This window comes from Phyllobates terribilis, unplaced genomic scaffold (assembly GCF_046119375.1).
Source record: "Phyllobates terribilis strain yellow unplaced genomic scaffold, ASM4611937v1 Scaffold_185__1_contigs__length_3729836, whole genome shotgun sequence".
Taxonomy (NCBI): Eukaryota; Metazoa; Chordata; class Amphibia; order Anura; family Dendrobatidae; genus Phyllobates; species Phyllobates terribilis.
In genome coordinates, this window is record NW_027362945.1 from 1,487,737 (window position 1) to 1,504,936 (window position 17,200).

Below are 17,200 nucleotides of genomic sequence, written 5' to 3' on the forward strand. Positions count from 1 at the left end.
CATGTTTCATGGACTGTTCTATCTGGGTGACCTGATACATGCTGATCTCTGATTGGTGGAAATTCAAGTCATCTTCATGACATCACAATCAGCATGTTATTACTGCTGAGATGTTCAGTTTTTTCCTAAATTTCCTACGTTTTGTCCTAATTTATTAGCACATATATACCACTCATTCCTACAATCAAAGGATCAGGAAACCCCTCTGAAATCAATATCCTACAATTTACCCCAACAGCAAAAAAACAACTATAAACAAAATACCAAAAGGTATATCATATTATTAATGAGCAAATAAAAGACACTATCACATAAAAATAATTTTTAGAAAGGTGTACAAAAAATGCTGTAAAGTAAGAATGCTTCAAAAATAGAAATGTTAATGATCTATTTAATCAATTAACAAAATACAAGTGAATGAACAAACAAAAAATCTAGATCCAATCAATATTTAGTGTGACCAACTTTTCACTTTAAAACAGCGTCAATTCTTCTAGGTACACCTGCGCAAAGTCAGGGATTTTGTAATAATACAGTCAGGTGTCTGGTCATACACCATGGCAAGACTGAGCAAGAATACACAAGGAAGTTATACTACATCAGCAAGGTCTCTAAGGCACAAATTTCAAAGCAGATTGAGGGTTCAAGATATGTCATTCAAGCACTTGTGAAGATGCACAAGAAAATGTGCAACGTCGAGGTCAGTAGATGCAGTGGTCGGCCAAGGAAACTTAGTGCAGCAGATGTATGACACATTATGGTTACTTTCCTTCAAAAGCGGAAGATGTCCAGCAGTGCCATCAGCTCAGAACTGGCAGCAACCAGTGGGACTCAGCTTCACTCATCTACTGTTCAGAGAAGACTGGCCAAAAGTGGTCTTCATAGCAAAATTGTGGTGAAAAAGCCATATCTTCCACATCAAAACAAGGCCAAGTGACTCAACTATGCATTAAAACAGAGGAACCAGGGTGTAGAAAATTGGCAGGATGTGCTCTGGACGGTTGAGTCAAAATATGAAAAATGTTATTACAGAAGAGATTTTGTTCACTGAAGGGCTGGAGAGCAGTACAATAATGAGCGTCTGTGGGCAATAGTGATGCATAAGCACGGTGGAGGGTCCAGTAAGTTTGGGGTTGCATTTCAGCAAATGGAGGTGGAAATTGGGTCAGAATTATTGGTTCCCTCAATGCTGAGATATAGAGGCAGATACTTATCCATCCTGCAATATCATCAGGGAGGTGTCCGATTGGATCCAAATGTTTTCTTCAGCAGAACAACAACCCCAAACATACAGCCAATGTCATTAAGAATTATCTTCAATGTAAAGAACAAGGAGTCCTGGAAATGATCTGGTCCCACCTAGTGGAGTAACTAGAGTCTGATAGGCCCCCACCGGCATGTTGGTCAGATGTATGGGCCCTTGTAGCGTTCTGGATCCTATAAAGAAATATGTGTTCTCTCCCTATGTAGTAATGTCCCCCATCCTGGCTCCTTCTTGTAATAATCTCCCACATGCTGGGCCTTATGCTATGACATTTTCCCCCACCTGTGCCCCTGTCTGGTAATGTCCCCATTCTGGCATCATTTACTTCATTCTGGTTTAATGTCCCCATCCTGGTATAGTGTCCCCATTCTGATATAATGTCCCCATTTTGGTATAATGTCTCTAACCTGGTATAATATCCCCCATGCTGGTGTAATGCTCCCAATTCTGCTATAATGTCCCCAAAGCTGGTATAATGCCCCACATCCTAGTATGGTATCTCCAGTTCTGGCATAATGTCCCCCATGCTGCTATAATATCCCTCATACTGGTATAATATCATCATTGTGATGTAATGTCCCCATTCTGATATAGTGTCACCCATCCAGGTATGGTGTACCCCATTCTGGTATAGTGTCCCTTATTCTGGTATAATGTCCCCAATTCTGGTATAATGTCCCCAATTCTGATATAATGTCCTCATTCTGATATAATGTCCCCATCCTGGTATAATGACCCCCCATCCTGGTATAATGACCCCCCATCCTGGTTTAATGACCATCATACTGGTTTAATGCCCCCCATCCTGGTACAATGCACTCCATTCTGTTACAGTGTCTCACATTCTGGCATAATGACCTAATTCTGGTATAATGTACCCATTCTGGCATAATGTCCCCCATCCTGGTATGGTATCTACTGAGATGCCATCCTGGGGATGGGTTATCAATATCAGATAGGTGGGCTCCCACACGTGGCACTGGCTCTACCCATCAGTTGTTTGCAACGCTCAGATGTAAATAGTTTGAAGATCTGAACATCACTGCTCCATTCACTGTACTGTGGGTCCTGCAAGTCAGCTAATATTCATGTAATAGGAGCTGATCTGCAGCACCAGGTAGCAGCCACTACACAGTGACCAGAGCTGTGATGTTCAGCTCCTCAACAATGTTTACATCTGACCTCTGCCGGAGTTTCAAACAACTGAGTAGTGGAGGTGCCACGTGCCGGACCCCCACAAATCTGATATTAACTCCTTACTGATGTCAGGCGTAATAATATGTACCTGCGACCTGGGCCTATTGGACCAGGTGCGTATTATTATGCCTTGGCGATCGCACCCATACAGAGGCTGTGCTGGCGCGATCGCTGCCGGGTGTCAGCTGATTCTCACAGCCAACACCCGATGCTTTGTGCCAGGAGTGGGGCCGCACCGCTCCCTCGAAATGTTGCGAACTAAGTCGATCGCAGCATTCCGGGAGCAGGGGGGAGGTAAGCGCGACTCTCTTACCTTGAATCAAAAACTGCACTGTGAGCACGGGGTCCCGATCGTTGCTATGATGACCCGATGTCGTCATGACAACATCCGGGTCACCAGAAAGTTACTTTGATCATGCGCAGTGCACAATCAAAATAACTTGTGCGTGTGCAGCGCTGACAGGCTGCATGCATAGAGATGCTGCTGCTGCATCTCTATGCTGTACAAGCGATCGGCCTGCAAAAAATGAAAGTCCCATAGTGGGACAAAGTGTAAAAGTAAAAAAAAGTGTAAGAAAGTGAAATATATATATATATATATATATATATATATATATACACATAATCAAAATATTTGGGTATATATATATATTGTATATGTGTGTGTATATATATGTATACTGTATATGTGTGTATATATACAGTACAGACCAAAAGTTTGGAAACACCTTCTCATTTAAAGATTTTTCTGTATTTTCATTACTTTGAAAATTGTACATTCACACTGAAGGCATCAAAACTATGAATCAGCTGTGACGCCTCTTACTCGAAAAAGCCCTTTTCTTTACCCTGGGAGATGGGGGACTCGGAGTCAGGTCCTGTGATGGAGAGATGGGGTGTAGCCGTGGCCCGGACCCGACCCGTGCTCAGGGCCGTCACAGTAAAAAAAGAGATGGTGTATGCTTGTCCGGGTTGAGTGGCTGATTAACGACTACGCCACCGGTGGTACCTGGTGAAGGGCCACCAGCGCCGCTTCAGTCCGCTGAGGCATGGTGTTATGGCGGTCAAAGTTATTACTACTCCCCACAGGCGGAGCGTGGCCTCAGGGCAGAGGGACAGGATGGAGGGGGTAGTAGTGAAGGAATGCGGGCTCCGCGTCTCGTGGTGTGGCGCAGAATGAACAGTCCGGAGGCCGTAGGGGTGAACTTCCAAGGCTTTACTCACATAGATGGCATGAGGAAGGTGACTCCCTGCTCCCCGCGGAGTCCTTCGGTCACCAGAGACGGGGGTCCGACAACCTCCGAGTAAGTCCAGCATTCAGTCGGGACACTACACCAGAGTGTTCCTGAACTACGGGCCTAATCCTTTCCTGTCAGTGTGTGTGCAAATAGGCCGGGTCTCCCTCTGAGCTCCTCTCAGAACAAGGGCTCGGGTGGCAGCTCCGCTCCGTCCGGTACCCGGTGGGATCCTCAGGGCCTACCGGGCTTCCCCGACCAGGACATGGAGTAGCAAGGTCGGGTGTCGGGGGTAGGTACCCCTCTTGCAGCCGGACTCCCTCTGAATATATCAGGTTGGCGAGGACAGGTGGCGTACACCGCTCCGTCTGCATCCTGCCTGGGATCCATTTGCTGTGGAGTCACACTCTTAAGCTCCAGGCCTTCTTGGTCATGGTCATTGACCGGGTTGAGACATTCCCCGTCTGCAACTTGCCTTTCGTCCCAAGACCAGGGTACGAGGGCCGTGTCTCCGACCTCTGCAGGCCCACACAGGGTCCACTATCAGAGTGGGAGAGCACAGTAACACACAGTATTTAACAGCACAAAGACCAAAACCAAAGATGGCTTTTTATTAAATATGAAATTTAAAGTGTAACTAACTTGTAGGTCCTCCACCCACACCCACTAACTGGTTCCCCTCACTCTTGGTTCCCCAGTCTCCCTGTAACATACTAGCCCCCTCTGGTGGAGAAGTGTGGTGTTGGATGCAAAGATTGGGTCACGACTATCACACTGTTCTTACCTCAGAGGAGGAACACTACACTCCATTAAAGAAGTGCAGCATCCCTGTGGCGGTCGAACCCTCAGGGGCGCCACACAACACATGTGGAATTATATACTTAACAAAAAAGTGTGAAACAACTGAAAATATGTCTTATATTCTAGGTTCTTCAAAGTAACCACCTTTTGCTTTGATGACTGCTTTGCACACTCTTGGCATTCTCTTGATGAGCTTCAAGAGGTAGTCACCGGAAATGGTTTTCACTTCACAGGTGTGCCCTGTCAGGTTTAATAAGTGGGATTTCTTGCCTTATAAATGGGGTTGGGACCATCAGTTGTGTTGTGCAGAAGTCAGGTGGCTACACAGCTGATAATCCTACTGAATAGACTGTTAGCTGCTTTTTTCTTGCCATAATACAAATTCTAAGCAAAGAAAAACGAGTGACCATCATTACTTTAAGAAACGAAGGTCAGTCAGTCTGAAAAATTGGGCAAACTTTGAAAGTGTCCCCAAGTGCAGTTGCAAAAACCATCAAGCGCTACAAAGAAACTGGCTCACATGAGGACCCCCCAGGAAAGGAAGACCAAGAGTCACTACTGCTTCTGAGGATAAGTTTATCCGAGTCACCAGCCTCAGAAATCACAGGTTAACTGCAGCTCAGATTAGAGACCAGGTCAATGCCACACAGAGTTCTAGCAGCAGACACATCTCTTCAACAACTGTTAAGAGGAGACTTTGTGCAGCAGGCCTTCATGGTAAAATAGCTGCTAGGAAACCACTGCTAAGGACAGGCAACAAGCAGAAGAGACTTGTTTGGGCTAAAGAACACAAGGAATGGACATTAGACTAGTGGAAATCTGTGCTTTGGTCTGAGGAGTCCAAATTTGAGATCTTTGGTTCAAACCATCGTGTCTTTGTGCAACGCAGAAAAGGTGAACGGATGGACTCTACATACCTGGTTCCCACCGTGAAGCATGGAGGAGGAGGTGTGATGGTGTGGGGGAGCTTTGCTGGTGACACTGTTGGGGATTTATTCAAAATTGAAGGCATACTGAACCAGCATGGCTACCACAGCATCTTGCAGCGGCATGGTATTCCATCCGGTTTGCGTTTAGTTGGTATCACGGTCTCCACACTTTCCTTGTCTGCTAGGTTACTATTGTGTGGAGGCTGTCAGTCTGTTTTGGGTTTGCTGGGTTGTTTCTGCAATCATCTGTGTTCACTTCCCTTGATTAGTCTTCTACTTAAGCATGCTAGCTCCTTCACCCAGTGTCAATTGAACATTTGGTATTACCTGATCTTTCTGTGCTCTGTGCCTGACCCCGCCTGACTATTTTCCCTTACCTGGATTTTGACCATTTGCTTGTTATCTGACTACTCTTTTGTCTGCTCCCTTTGTACTGCGCCATCTTCCTGGACTTGACTTTGGATTGTTTGACCTCCCTATTTTTATCTAGTAAGTAGCTCTAATATTATATTTCTTTCAGTAATATTAGTCTTTTCTCTCCTCTTCTGAGACTGTTATTTCTGTAGTGACTCGCGTCACAGTTGGACCATCATTTATTTTTCAACATCACAATGACCCCAAACACACCTCCAGGCTTTGTAAGGGCTATTTGACCAAGAAGGAGAGTGATGGGGTGCTACGCCAGATGACCTGGCCTCCACAGTCACCAGAACTGAACCCAATCGAGATGGTTTGGGGTGAGCTGGACCACAGAGTGAAGGCAAAAGGGCCAACAAGTGCTAAGCATCTCTGGGAACTCCTTCAAGATTGTTGGAAGACTATTTCCAGTGACTACCTCTTGAAGCTTATCAAGAGAATGCCAAGAGTGTGCAAAGCAGTCATTAAAGCAAAAGGTGGCTACTTTGAAGAACCTAGAATATAAGACATATTTTCAGTTGTTTCACACTTTTTTGTTAAGTATATAATTCCACATGTGTTAATTCATAGTTTTGATGCCTTCAGTGTGAATGTACAATTTTCATAGTCATGAAAATACAGAAAAATCTTTAAATGAGAAGGTGTGTCCAAACTTTTGGTCTGTACTGTATATGTATACTGTATGTGTGTGTGTGTGTATATATATATATATATATATATATATATATATATAATATATATGCTCTGTCCTCAGTGGCTAGCGGTACACTGCAGGGCGCGGACCTGCGCCCCGCAGTGTGCTGCCAGGACCTGCGGTGAAGTCAGCGTTCACCTGATGGTCACGTGACCATCAGGTGATCAGTGCCGTCAGCGATCACCTGATGGTTACGCGACCATCAGGTGATCAGTGAAGTCAGCGGTCAGCTGATGGTCGCGTGATCATCAGCTGATCAGTGCTGGCAACAATCAGCTGATGACCACGTGACCATTAGCTGATTGCTGACGCCGGTAATCAGCTGATCAGTCTCATGTCCGATCAGCTGATGTTCAACCTGAGAACATTTGCAAGAATGTTCCCATGGTGGTAAACTCACAGGGGCTCATCAGCTGATCTTCAGCTGATGAACCACAGTGACCCCCTGAAGTACTGTATTCTGACTAGGGGTGATTTTACACCCCTGTCAGTATACAGTACAGACCAAAAGTTTGGACACACCTTCTCATTTAAAGATTTTTCTGTATTTTCATGACTATGAAAATTGTACATTCACACTGAAGGCAACAAAACTATGAATTAACACATGTGGAATTATATACTTAACAAAAAAGTGTGAAACAACTGAAAATATGTGTTATATTCTAGGTTCTTCAAAGTAGCCACCTTTTCCTTTGATGACTGCTTTGCACATTCTTGGCATTCTCTTGATGAGGTTCAAGAGGGAGTCACCGGAAATTGTTTTCACTTCACAGGTGTGCCCTGTCAGGTTTAATAAGTGGGATTTCTTGCCTTATAAATGAGGTTGGGACTTTAATTTGTGTCGTGCAGTAGTCTGGTGGATACACAGCTGATAGTCCTACTGGATAGACTGTTAGAATTTGTATTATGGCAAGAAAAAAGCAGCTAAGTAAAGAAAAACGAGTGACCATCATTACTTTAAGAAATGAAGGTCAGTCAGTGCGAAAAATTGGGAAAACTTTGAAAGAGTCCCCAAGTGCAGTTGCATAAACCATCAAGCGCTACAAAGAAACTGGCTCACATGAGGATCGCCCCAGGAAAGGAAGACCAAGAGTCACCTCTGCTTCTGAGGATAAGTTTATCCGAGTCACCAGCCTCAGAAATCGCAGGTTAACAGCAGCTCAGATTAGAGACCAGGTCAATGCCACACAGAGTTCTAGCAGCAGACTCATCTCTTCAACAACTGTTAAGAGGAGACTTTGTGCAGCAGGCTTTCATGGTAAAATAGCTGCTAGGAAACCACTGCTAAGGACAGGCAACAAGCAGAAGAGAATTGTTTGGGCTAAAGAACACAAGGAATGGACATTAAACCAGTGGAAATCTGTGCTTTGGTCTGAACAGTCCAAATTTGAGATCTTTGGTTCCAACCACCGTGTCTTTGTGCGACGCAGAAAACGTGAAAATATGGACTCTACATGCCTGGTTCCCACCGTGAAGCATGGAGGAGGAGGTGTGATGGTGTGGGGGTGCTTTGCTGGTGACACTGTTGGGGATTTATTCAAAATTGAAGGCATACTGAACCAGCATGGCTACCACAGCATCTTGCAGCGGCATGCTATTCCATCCAGTTTATGTTTAGTTGGACCATCATTTATTTTTCAACAGGACAATGACCCCAAACACACCTCCAGGCTGTGCAAGGGCTATCTGACCAAGAAGAAGAGTGGTGGGGTGCTACGCCAGATGACCTGGCCTCCACAGTCACCAGACCTGAACCCAATCGAGATGGTTTGGGGTGAGCTGGACCGCAGAGTGTAGGCAAAAGGGCCAACAAGTGCTAAGCATCTCTGGGAACTCTTTCAAGATTGTTGGAAAACCATTTCCGGTGACTACCTCTTGAAGCTCATCAAGAGAATGCCAAGAGTGTGCAAAGCAGTCATCAAAGGAAAAGGTGGCTACTTTGAAGAACCTAGAATATAAGACATATTTTCAGCTGTTTCACACTTTTTTGTTAAGTATATAATTCCACATGTGTTAATTAATAGTTTTGATGCCTTCAGTTGTTCGACGAACTCGAACGATTTGAGAAAAATTCGGCTGTTCGAGGTTATGTTCGATAACTGTTCGTGCACCAAAAGCGTGTCCTGCATGTCTGGTGCTATTTTGAGAACCAATCATGCAGGGATTGTCTGCCACTCACTGTAATGTCCAATGAACTCGGCGCACCTCATGCACGTCACTGACAGCGTGGGAAAATTCTCCTGCACTCAGCGCTTCAGCGTGGGAGAATTCTCACACTGAAGCGCTGAGTGCAGGAGAATTCTCCCACGCTGTCAGTGACGTGCAGGAGGTGAGCTGAGTTCATTGGACATGAACTCGTCTCATCTTTATGCCGTCACAGCCAGACACTGCAGAGCGCAAGCATGCCTGCTCTTCTCAGTGTCTGCGGGATGACAGGCTGGATGGCAGCGTTCTGCTGCGGTCCAGCCTGTCATCTCGATGTAGCAGAGCTGAAGCTGTCGTGGGAACCATGGAAAGGTAAGGATGAGGTTGGTTTATTATTTTTCTTTTATTACAGGAGATCGTTGGCTTCAGCTGGAATGGGCGTGACGGTAAGTATGGTTTAATTTAGAACAATAAAGAATTGTGTGTTTATTTCAATTAAAGGACTTTATTCTGGGTGTTGTGTTTTTTTTAAATACTTTACTAGAAATTCATGGTGGTCATGTCTAATATTGGCGTGACCCCATGAATTTCGGGCTTAGGGCCAGCTGATAATGCCAAGCTGGCCTTAACCCCTTTATTACCCAGTGAGCCACCGCACCAGGGCCCTGGATGAGTTGGGTACAGCGCCAGAAGATGGCGCTTCTATGAACGCGCCATTTTCCGGGGTGGCTGCGGACTGCAATTTGCAGCGGGGGGGGCCCAGAAAGCTTGGGCCTCCCTGCGCTGCAGATTCCAGCCCCCAGCTGCCTAGTTGTACCTGGCTGGACACAAAAATAGGGCGAAGCCAAACGTATTTTTTTTTTAATTATTTCATGAAATTCATGAAATAATTAAAAAAAAATTGACGTGGGGCTTCGCACTATATTTGTGTCCAGTCAGGTGCAGCAGGCAGGAACGGGCTGCCCCCAACCACCAGCTGCCTATTTGTACCTGGCCGGACACAACAATATAGGGAAGCCCTTTTTTTCTTAATTATTTCATGAAATAATTTAAAGAAAATTGACGTGGGGCTTCGCCCTGTTTTTGTGTCCAGCCAGGTACAACTAGGCAGCTGGGGGCTGGAATCTGCAGCGCAGGGAGGCCCAAGCTTTCTGGGCCACCCCCGCTGCAAATTGCAGTCCGCAGCCACCCCGGAAAATGGCGCGTTCATAGAAGCGCCATCTTCTGGCGCTGTACCCAACTCATCCAGGGCCCTGATGCGGTGGCTCACTGGGTAATAAAGGGGTTAGGGCCAGCTTGGCATTATCAGCTGGCCCTAAGCCCAAAATTCATGGGGTCACACCAATATTAGACATGACCACCATGAATTTCTAGTAAAGTATTTAAAAAAAACACAACACCCAGAAAAAAGTCCTTTAATTGAAATAAACACACAATTCTTTATTGTTCTAAATTAAACCATACTTACCATCACGCCCATTCCAGCTGAAGCCAACGATCTCCTGCAATAAAAGAAAAATAATAAAGCAACATCATCCTTACCTTTCCATGGTTCCCACGACAGCTTCAGCTCTGCTACATCGAGATGACAGGCTGGACCGCAGCAGAACGCTGCCATCCAGCCTGTCATCCCGCAGACACTGAGAAGCGCAGGCTTGCTTGCGCTCCACAGTGTCTCTCTGTGAGGGCATCCAGATGAGCTGAGTTAATGTCCAATGAACTCGGCTCACCTCATGCACGTCACTGACAGCGTGGGAAAATTCTCCTGCACTCAGCGCTTCAGCGTGGGAGAATTCTCACACTGAAGCGCTGAGTGCAGGAGAATTCTCCCACGCTGTCAGTGACGTGCAGGAGGTGAGCTGAGTTCATTGGACATGAGCTCACCTTATGCACGTCACTGACAGCGTGGGAAAATTCTCCTGCACTCAGCGCTTCAGCGTGGGAGAATTCTCACGCTGAAGCGCTGAGTGCAGGAGAATTCTCCCACGCTGTCAGTGACGTGCAGGAGGTGAGCTGAGTTCATTGGACATGAGCTCACCTTATGCACGTCACTGACAGCGTGGGAGAATTCTCCTGCACTCAGCGCTTCAGCGTGAGAATTTTCCCACGCTGTCAGTGACGTGCATGAGGTGCGCCGAGTTCATTGGACATGAACTCGTCTCATCTTTATGCCGTCACAGCCAGACACTGCATAGCGCAAGCATGCCTGCGCTTCTCAGTGTCTGCGGGATGACAGGCTGGATGGCAGCGTTCTGCTGCGGTCCAGCCTGTCATCTTGATGTAGCAGAGCTGAAGCTGTCGTGGGAACCATGGAAAGGTAAGGATGAGGTTGCTTTATTATTTTTCTTTTATTGCAGGAGATCGTTGGCTTCAGCTGGAATGGGCGTGATGGTAAGTATGGTTTAATTTAGAACAATAAAGGATTGTGTCTTTATTTCAATTAAAGGACTTTATTCTGGGTGTTTGTGTTTTCTTTTAACTTTGACTATGGGGTTAGTAATGGGGGTGTCTTATAGACGCCTCTCCATTACTAACCTGGGCTTGATGTCAGCTGGCATTATAAGCTGACATCAACCCCAACCCTATTACCCCCTGCCACCGCTACAGGGCAGCGTGGAAGAGCGAGGCTAAGTGCCAGAATTGGCGCATCCTATGAATGCGCCATTTCTGGGGCGGCTGACGGCTGGTGTTTCTAGCCTGGGAGGGGGCCAATATTCATGGCTCCCTTCCTGGGCTATTAATATCAGCCCCCAGCTGTCTGCCTAGCCTTTGCTAGCTATTAAATTAGGGGGGACCCCACGTCATTTTTTTGGGGGGGTCCCCCATTTTAATAGCTAGTAAAGGCTATGTATTCAGCTGGGGGTTCATATTAGTAGCCTGGGAAGCTCCGTGGGTATTACCCCCTTCCCAGGCTTCAAACATCTGCCCCAGCTGTCTGCTTAACCTCCGCTAGAGACTAAAATTAAGGGGAACCCCACGCCAATTTTTTTTAATAATAAATCCTTTATTTTAATACAAAATGACAAGTACAGTAACCAACACTATCACTGTACTTCATATATATGTGACTGACATGTTTCTATCTATCTAATCTATGTGTGAAGCTCTATTCTGTCTGTTATAAATTGTCGGGTACAGATGCTGAATTGCCGGCCGGCTTTTTTAAAGAGACGGTGCATGAAAACACTATTATTTTTTTTAATAAATCCTTTACACTAAATGACAAGTACAGTAAGCAACATTGTCACTGTACTTCATATATATGTGACTGACATGTTTCTATCTATCTAATCTATGTGTGAAGCTCTATTCTGTCTGTTATAAATTGTCGGGTACAGATGCTGAATTGCCGGCCGGCTTTTTTAAAGAGACAGTGCATGAAAACACTATTATATTTTTTAATAAATCCTTTACACTAAATGACAAGTACAGTAAGCAACACTGTCACTGTACTTCATATATATGTGACTGACATGTTTCTATCTATCTAATCTATGTGTGAGGCTCTATTCCTTCTTGTCTAAATTGTCGGGTACCGGTGTATGCCGCTGCTGAATTGCCGGCTGGCTTTTTTAAAGAAAGCGTCTTCTGAGCAGTTTGTCAGCTTTTGGACACCTTTGAAGGTGTTTTCTATGTGTTTCTATGTGTTTTTGTTTGCCTGCCATTGGTTTTAACGGTGTTCGAAGGTGTTCGACGAACAGTTCGACGAACAGTTCCTCGAACATCCCGGTGTTCGAGGAACCGAACCGAACCCGAACACTACGGGGGTGGCTCAACACTAGTCTTAACATGAATCAATATAACATCAAGCTGACCTATATACATGACACTAAGAGGGTGGACTTTCTGGACATATCCCTGTGTGTCGACATCCATGGGGGCCTGCAGACGGACGTGTTCAGAAAGCCCACCTCGGTCAATGCTTTGATTCATGCGGGATCTGCCCACAGTCCAGCCACAATTGGAGCTGTCCCGGTCGGACAGTTCCTGAGGATGAGGCGCATCTGCTCTACTGAACAGAGCTTTCAGCGTCAGGCACAGGACCTTAAACAGCGCTTCCTGCAACGTGGTTATAGTCGGAGATGTATTAGGAGGGGGTATGATAGAGCATGTAAGACTCCTCGTACTGTCCTCCTGCATCCGAAAATACGATCTTCGGATAGGGAAGAAACCATACGTTTCATCTCCACCTATAACCACGAATGGGATAGCATGAGAGCCATCCTTCAAAAACATTGGAGTATCTTGATGGTGGAGCCCTCCCTGAGGGGACACCCGGGGTCTCTTCCATCAATGACACCAATGAGATGTCGGAATCTTGGCGACATATTGACCAAGAGTCACTACGTTGCACCGGTAACGCGACCCTTTGGCTCTGGGGGCCCTATTAAAGGCAATTATAAATGTGGACACTGTGTGGCCTGTCCAAATGTTTTGCGGTACACCAGCTTTTGTTCAGCTGATGGCCACAGAACATTCGATATCAGACACCATATTTCCTGCGGTACATCCAACATCATTACTATGCCACGTGTAGCTGCCCCATGATCTATGTTGGTTTAACCACAAGGGAACTACGGGTTCGCACACGTGAGCATATTTGTGACATTGCAGCAGCTACCTCGGCGAGCGATCTAGCTCAGCTAAAAACAATACCACGGCACTTTAAATTGAAACATAACTGTAATCCCCGCTCTTTCATGGTGCGTGGTATTGATGCAATACACATGGGGATACGGGGTGGTAATGCCAAAAAGCTATTGGCTCAGAAAGAGTCACAATGGATTGTACGATTAAACACTGTGACACCTTATGGCTTGAACGAATCTCTGTGCTTCTCTCCATTCTTATAGCCACAATCTATGCATTTCTTATTTGGAGCTATATAATCCCCTTACACATGCATATATTGGGTGGTTGTTCATTATTTATATTTTATTTTTTCATTTTATTTTTCATTCTGGTTTTTATCTGTGGCCTTTCTATTTGTGTTTTCTTTTTGGTTTCAGGAGTGTATAGATTTGGCTGCTTCCCTAACCCAATTTGATTTGGCGAATTCTGTGATCACATCCATTATGGGATATATGTCCTGATGAGAGCATTACAAATTAGAATACACACCTATGCCGGGATGATGCTGCTGAATATGGCTAATCTCTATTACTCTGTAGTGGCATTTGTATTATTACTGTTTCATCCCTGTATTGTTATACTGTTATACTCTCTTGTGGCTGCTCCTAGTCGTTGTCCCCGTTCTTCTCCTTTCTTATATCTACAATTGGCAGTGCCATTCACTGACGTGATGTGCGCGTGCGTGTATGATGGGGGAGATTGCGTCGCGCGCTTGCCTGGCTGTCTCCATGCCTCTCTGCGCCTGCGCGAACCTTTTTGGTTCGCGCTTGCGCAGTAGCGGCTTGACGGCCGGGTCGTGCGCGGTGCGCCCCTCTCGCCCGCGCGCATGCGCCGTTACAGCTTTACTTCATGTCATGTGATTTGTGGGACACGCCCCCGGTTTAGCTGGCTACTTCCGGGTGCGCGCCCCGCATCACAGCTGCATGTATTTTCGCTAGTATCAAAGGGATATGGACATATATATATATGCCTTGGGGGCGCCATACATCTATCACCCGCCCTTGATAAAGCGGTTTTACCGCGAAACGCGCGTCAGGCTCCATGCTACCACCACACTCTCTTCTCTCCCCCTCCTCCCCTCTCTGACTGTGAGAGCTTTCTACAAGTAACATACTTCTCATTATATATTTTGCCCTGGTATTAGGTAGATGTTAGTGCGCCCCCTTGACATATGGCAATGCTTTTCTCTGTTACATTAAGAATACTCCTTTACCCGACACAAGTGACAAGTGGAATGCTTTTATTATATATAGCACATTCATTGCTTCCACTATTTATGATTCATGTTTTGCCTTGGGCTAGTGTGCAATCCTATCTATATCAAAGGGCTAAAACCATTGTCTTATTAGTGCATATATTTGAGTATTAGTATGTTCCTACTCAGTCATCTTTTACCTACAATTTGTCTGGTCTAAATACCTATTTTTCTATATATGTTTAAATAAAGATACTTTTTTGCAATGATATGCTGAGCTTTCCTCCTTTTTTTGATATGATGTTTTCAGCGTGCTTTTGGACGGATGCTCGCCATTTGGCTGGCTATCCGCCCACCTTTTTGTAGCTATTGTGTGGCTTTTTTCTGTATTATTAATATCAGCCCCCAGCGGTCGGCTTTCCCTCTGCTGGTTATAAAAATGATGCGGGAGCCCACACCATTTTTTTTTTCTTAGGCTCTGTGCCCATAATTCAGACGTAGCAGCGCTTTGGAAGCAAAGTTTTCCTGCGTCCAAAATGCTGCATTCTATTGAACACAGGTAAATCCACATGTGTTCACTGAACCATGCTGATTTACCGCATTCAATACATTCTGGTGATCAATTTTCTGTTGCAGAGACTAGCGACTCCGCAAGAGAACTTGACATGCTGCGGTCCTGAAAGACGCACCGCATGTCAGTGTCCACGGGTGATTCGCAGCCTCTGATGCACGCATAGTGGACGTGGGATTTCTAGAGATCCCATCCACTATGCTGTAACATCTGGACGCTGCGGGTTTGACGCTGTATAAACACGCCGCATCAAACCTGCAGCGGCTCCTGATCGTGGCCACGAACCCAAACTCACACGCTAGTCTCTGCTGCAGATTTTGACCGACCTGAAGTGTCATTATATGTGGTGGATTCACATGTACCGACAACAAAAGTGCGGCGTTAGAACATCACGTTTTGGATGCAACATAAATACGTTGTGTCCAAAGCGCTGCTGAGTGCTGATTGGGGGATGTAGCGGCTAACAAACCAGCTGTGAGATGTTATTTAATGGCCAGGGACCATGTTTGCCTAATGGCACCTTCCCAGGCTAAAATTAGCATCTCACACAAGTCGCATAAATTACATGAATAGAAATGCTAATGAAGATTGATTGAATGGGACTAGCTGACACCCAGCTCTTTTGTTTAGTGATGTCAAGGTGTCAATTAGACCTTTTCATGACCAAACTTTAATTTAAAAAAGCATAGACACAGTGTAAACACTTTATCTGAAATACATTATGGTAATCCAAGAGCTTAAGCAATGTCCCACCACCTTTATTTAGCTCCAAAAAGCATTCATTGATGTACAAAAACACTTAAAAAAGCGCATGTAAATCCGCATGCCTTTTACTCTGTCGCCTCTTTGGGGGACACAGGACCTTGGGTGTTATGCTGCTGTCCACTAAGGGAACACTATGCATAATCTGAAAAAAGATTAACCGTGGCTCCTCCTCTGCAGTATACACCCCTGGACGGCATCAGCCTTCTCCAGTTTTTGCTTAGTGTCGCATAGGAGGCACACCTAAAACTTTTACTCCGTTTTCTCCGACGGGATTACAGATGAAGAAAAGTGGGTCTACTGCGAGACTCCCGGCATGGCTCCTTCCTCGGCCTCTTATTACGAGGTGCACGGTTGAAGTCGAGATGGCTATTCCCCATGTCGCTCCTTCCCCAGCCCCTCGGGTGCTGGTTCGAAGTCGAGACCCCCCTCCTTCCCCAATTCCTTTTGGTTTCTGGGTTGAGGTCGAGGCGAGGATATAGCCCCCTGACGGTGACAGCAGCACCTCCCTAATCCCCACCCTGGGGGTATTAGGTTGAAACGCCTCAGGTAGGGCCTGTACAGGCAGCAGCTCCCAGCAGCCAGCACACTACGGCTCAATCCAGGGACCCCAGTCCTGCTGCGGGCTCCTGTTGGGGCCAGGGGGTGTGCAGGCAGGCATGACACAACAGAGGCACATGCCTCCCTGCGCCCTGTTTCTGCGGCAGCACCAGCTCTATGGTGCCTCAGGGGGACTCTTCACAGGGCCCCCCCTTCCGCTCATACCCCACCGCTATCCTGCCTTTAAATCCGGGGGGGTCCGGTTCAGATCCGTCCCCCTCCTGGACTTCCGCGCCAGCCTGGAGTCCCTTTGGGCATCAGGCATCTAATTTAGGCCGCGGCTTCGGCCTAGCCAAAGCCACCACCTCCTCTCCCCGGCCCGCCCCCCCGGATGACAAATATGACACTCTACAGTGTCATAGAGGGGGCAGATCGAGACTGAAAGGGCGTGATTTCACACAGTTCTGCCGCCCTTTTCAGCTCTCAACCCCACTTCTTTCTTAACTTTACTCCGGCGGCCATTATCTGCTGCAGGATAAGGGAAGACCAGCCAGTCTCCGGGGGGCACAGGACTGTGGATCTTCGGCGCTGGAACTACGGACACACTGGTGGGATAAGATCACAGCTTGAGTTCTTCCTCGGCTGTGAATCCATTATTCCTTATAGGCTCCTCTGCATAGCCAACCCTGTAGGGCCCTCTGCATAGCCACCCCAGTGCACTATGCCTGGCTCAAGGTCCAAGAGAACCAGGCAGGACTGTTATTATGCACTCTGTACAGCCTGCAGCAATACTCTCCCCAGTGGCAGCACGTACC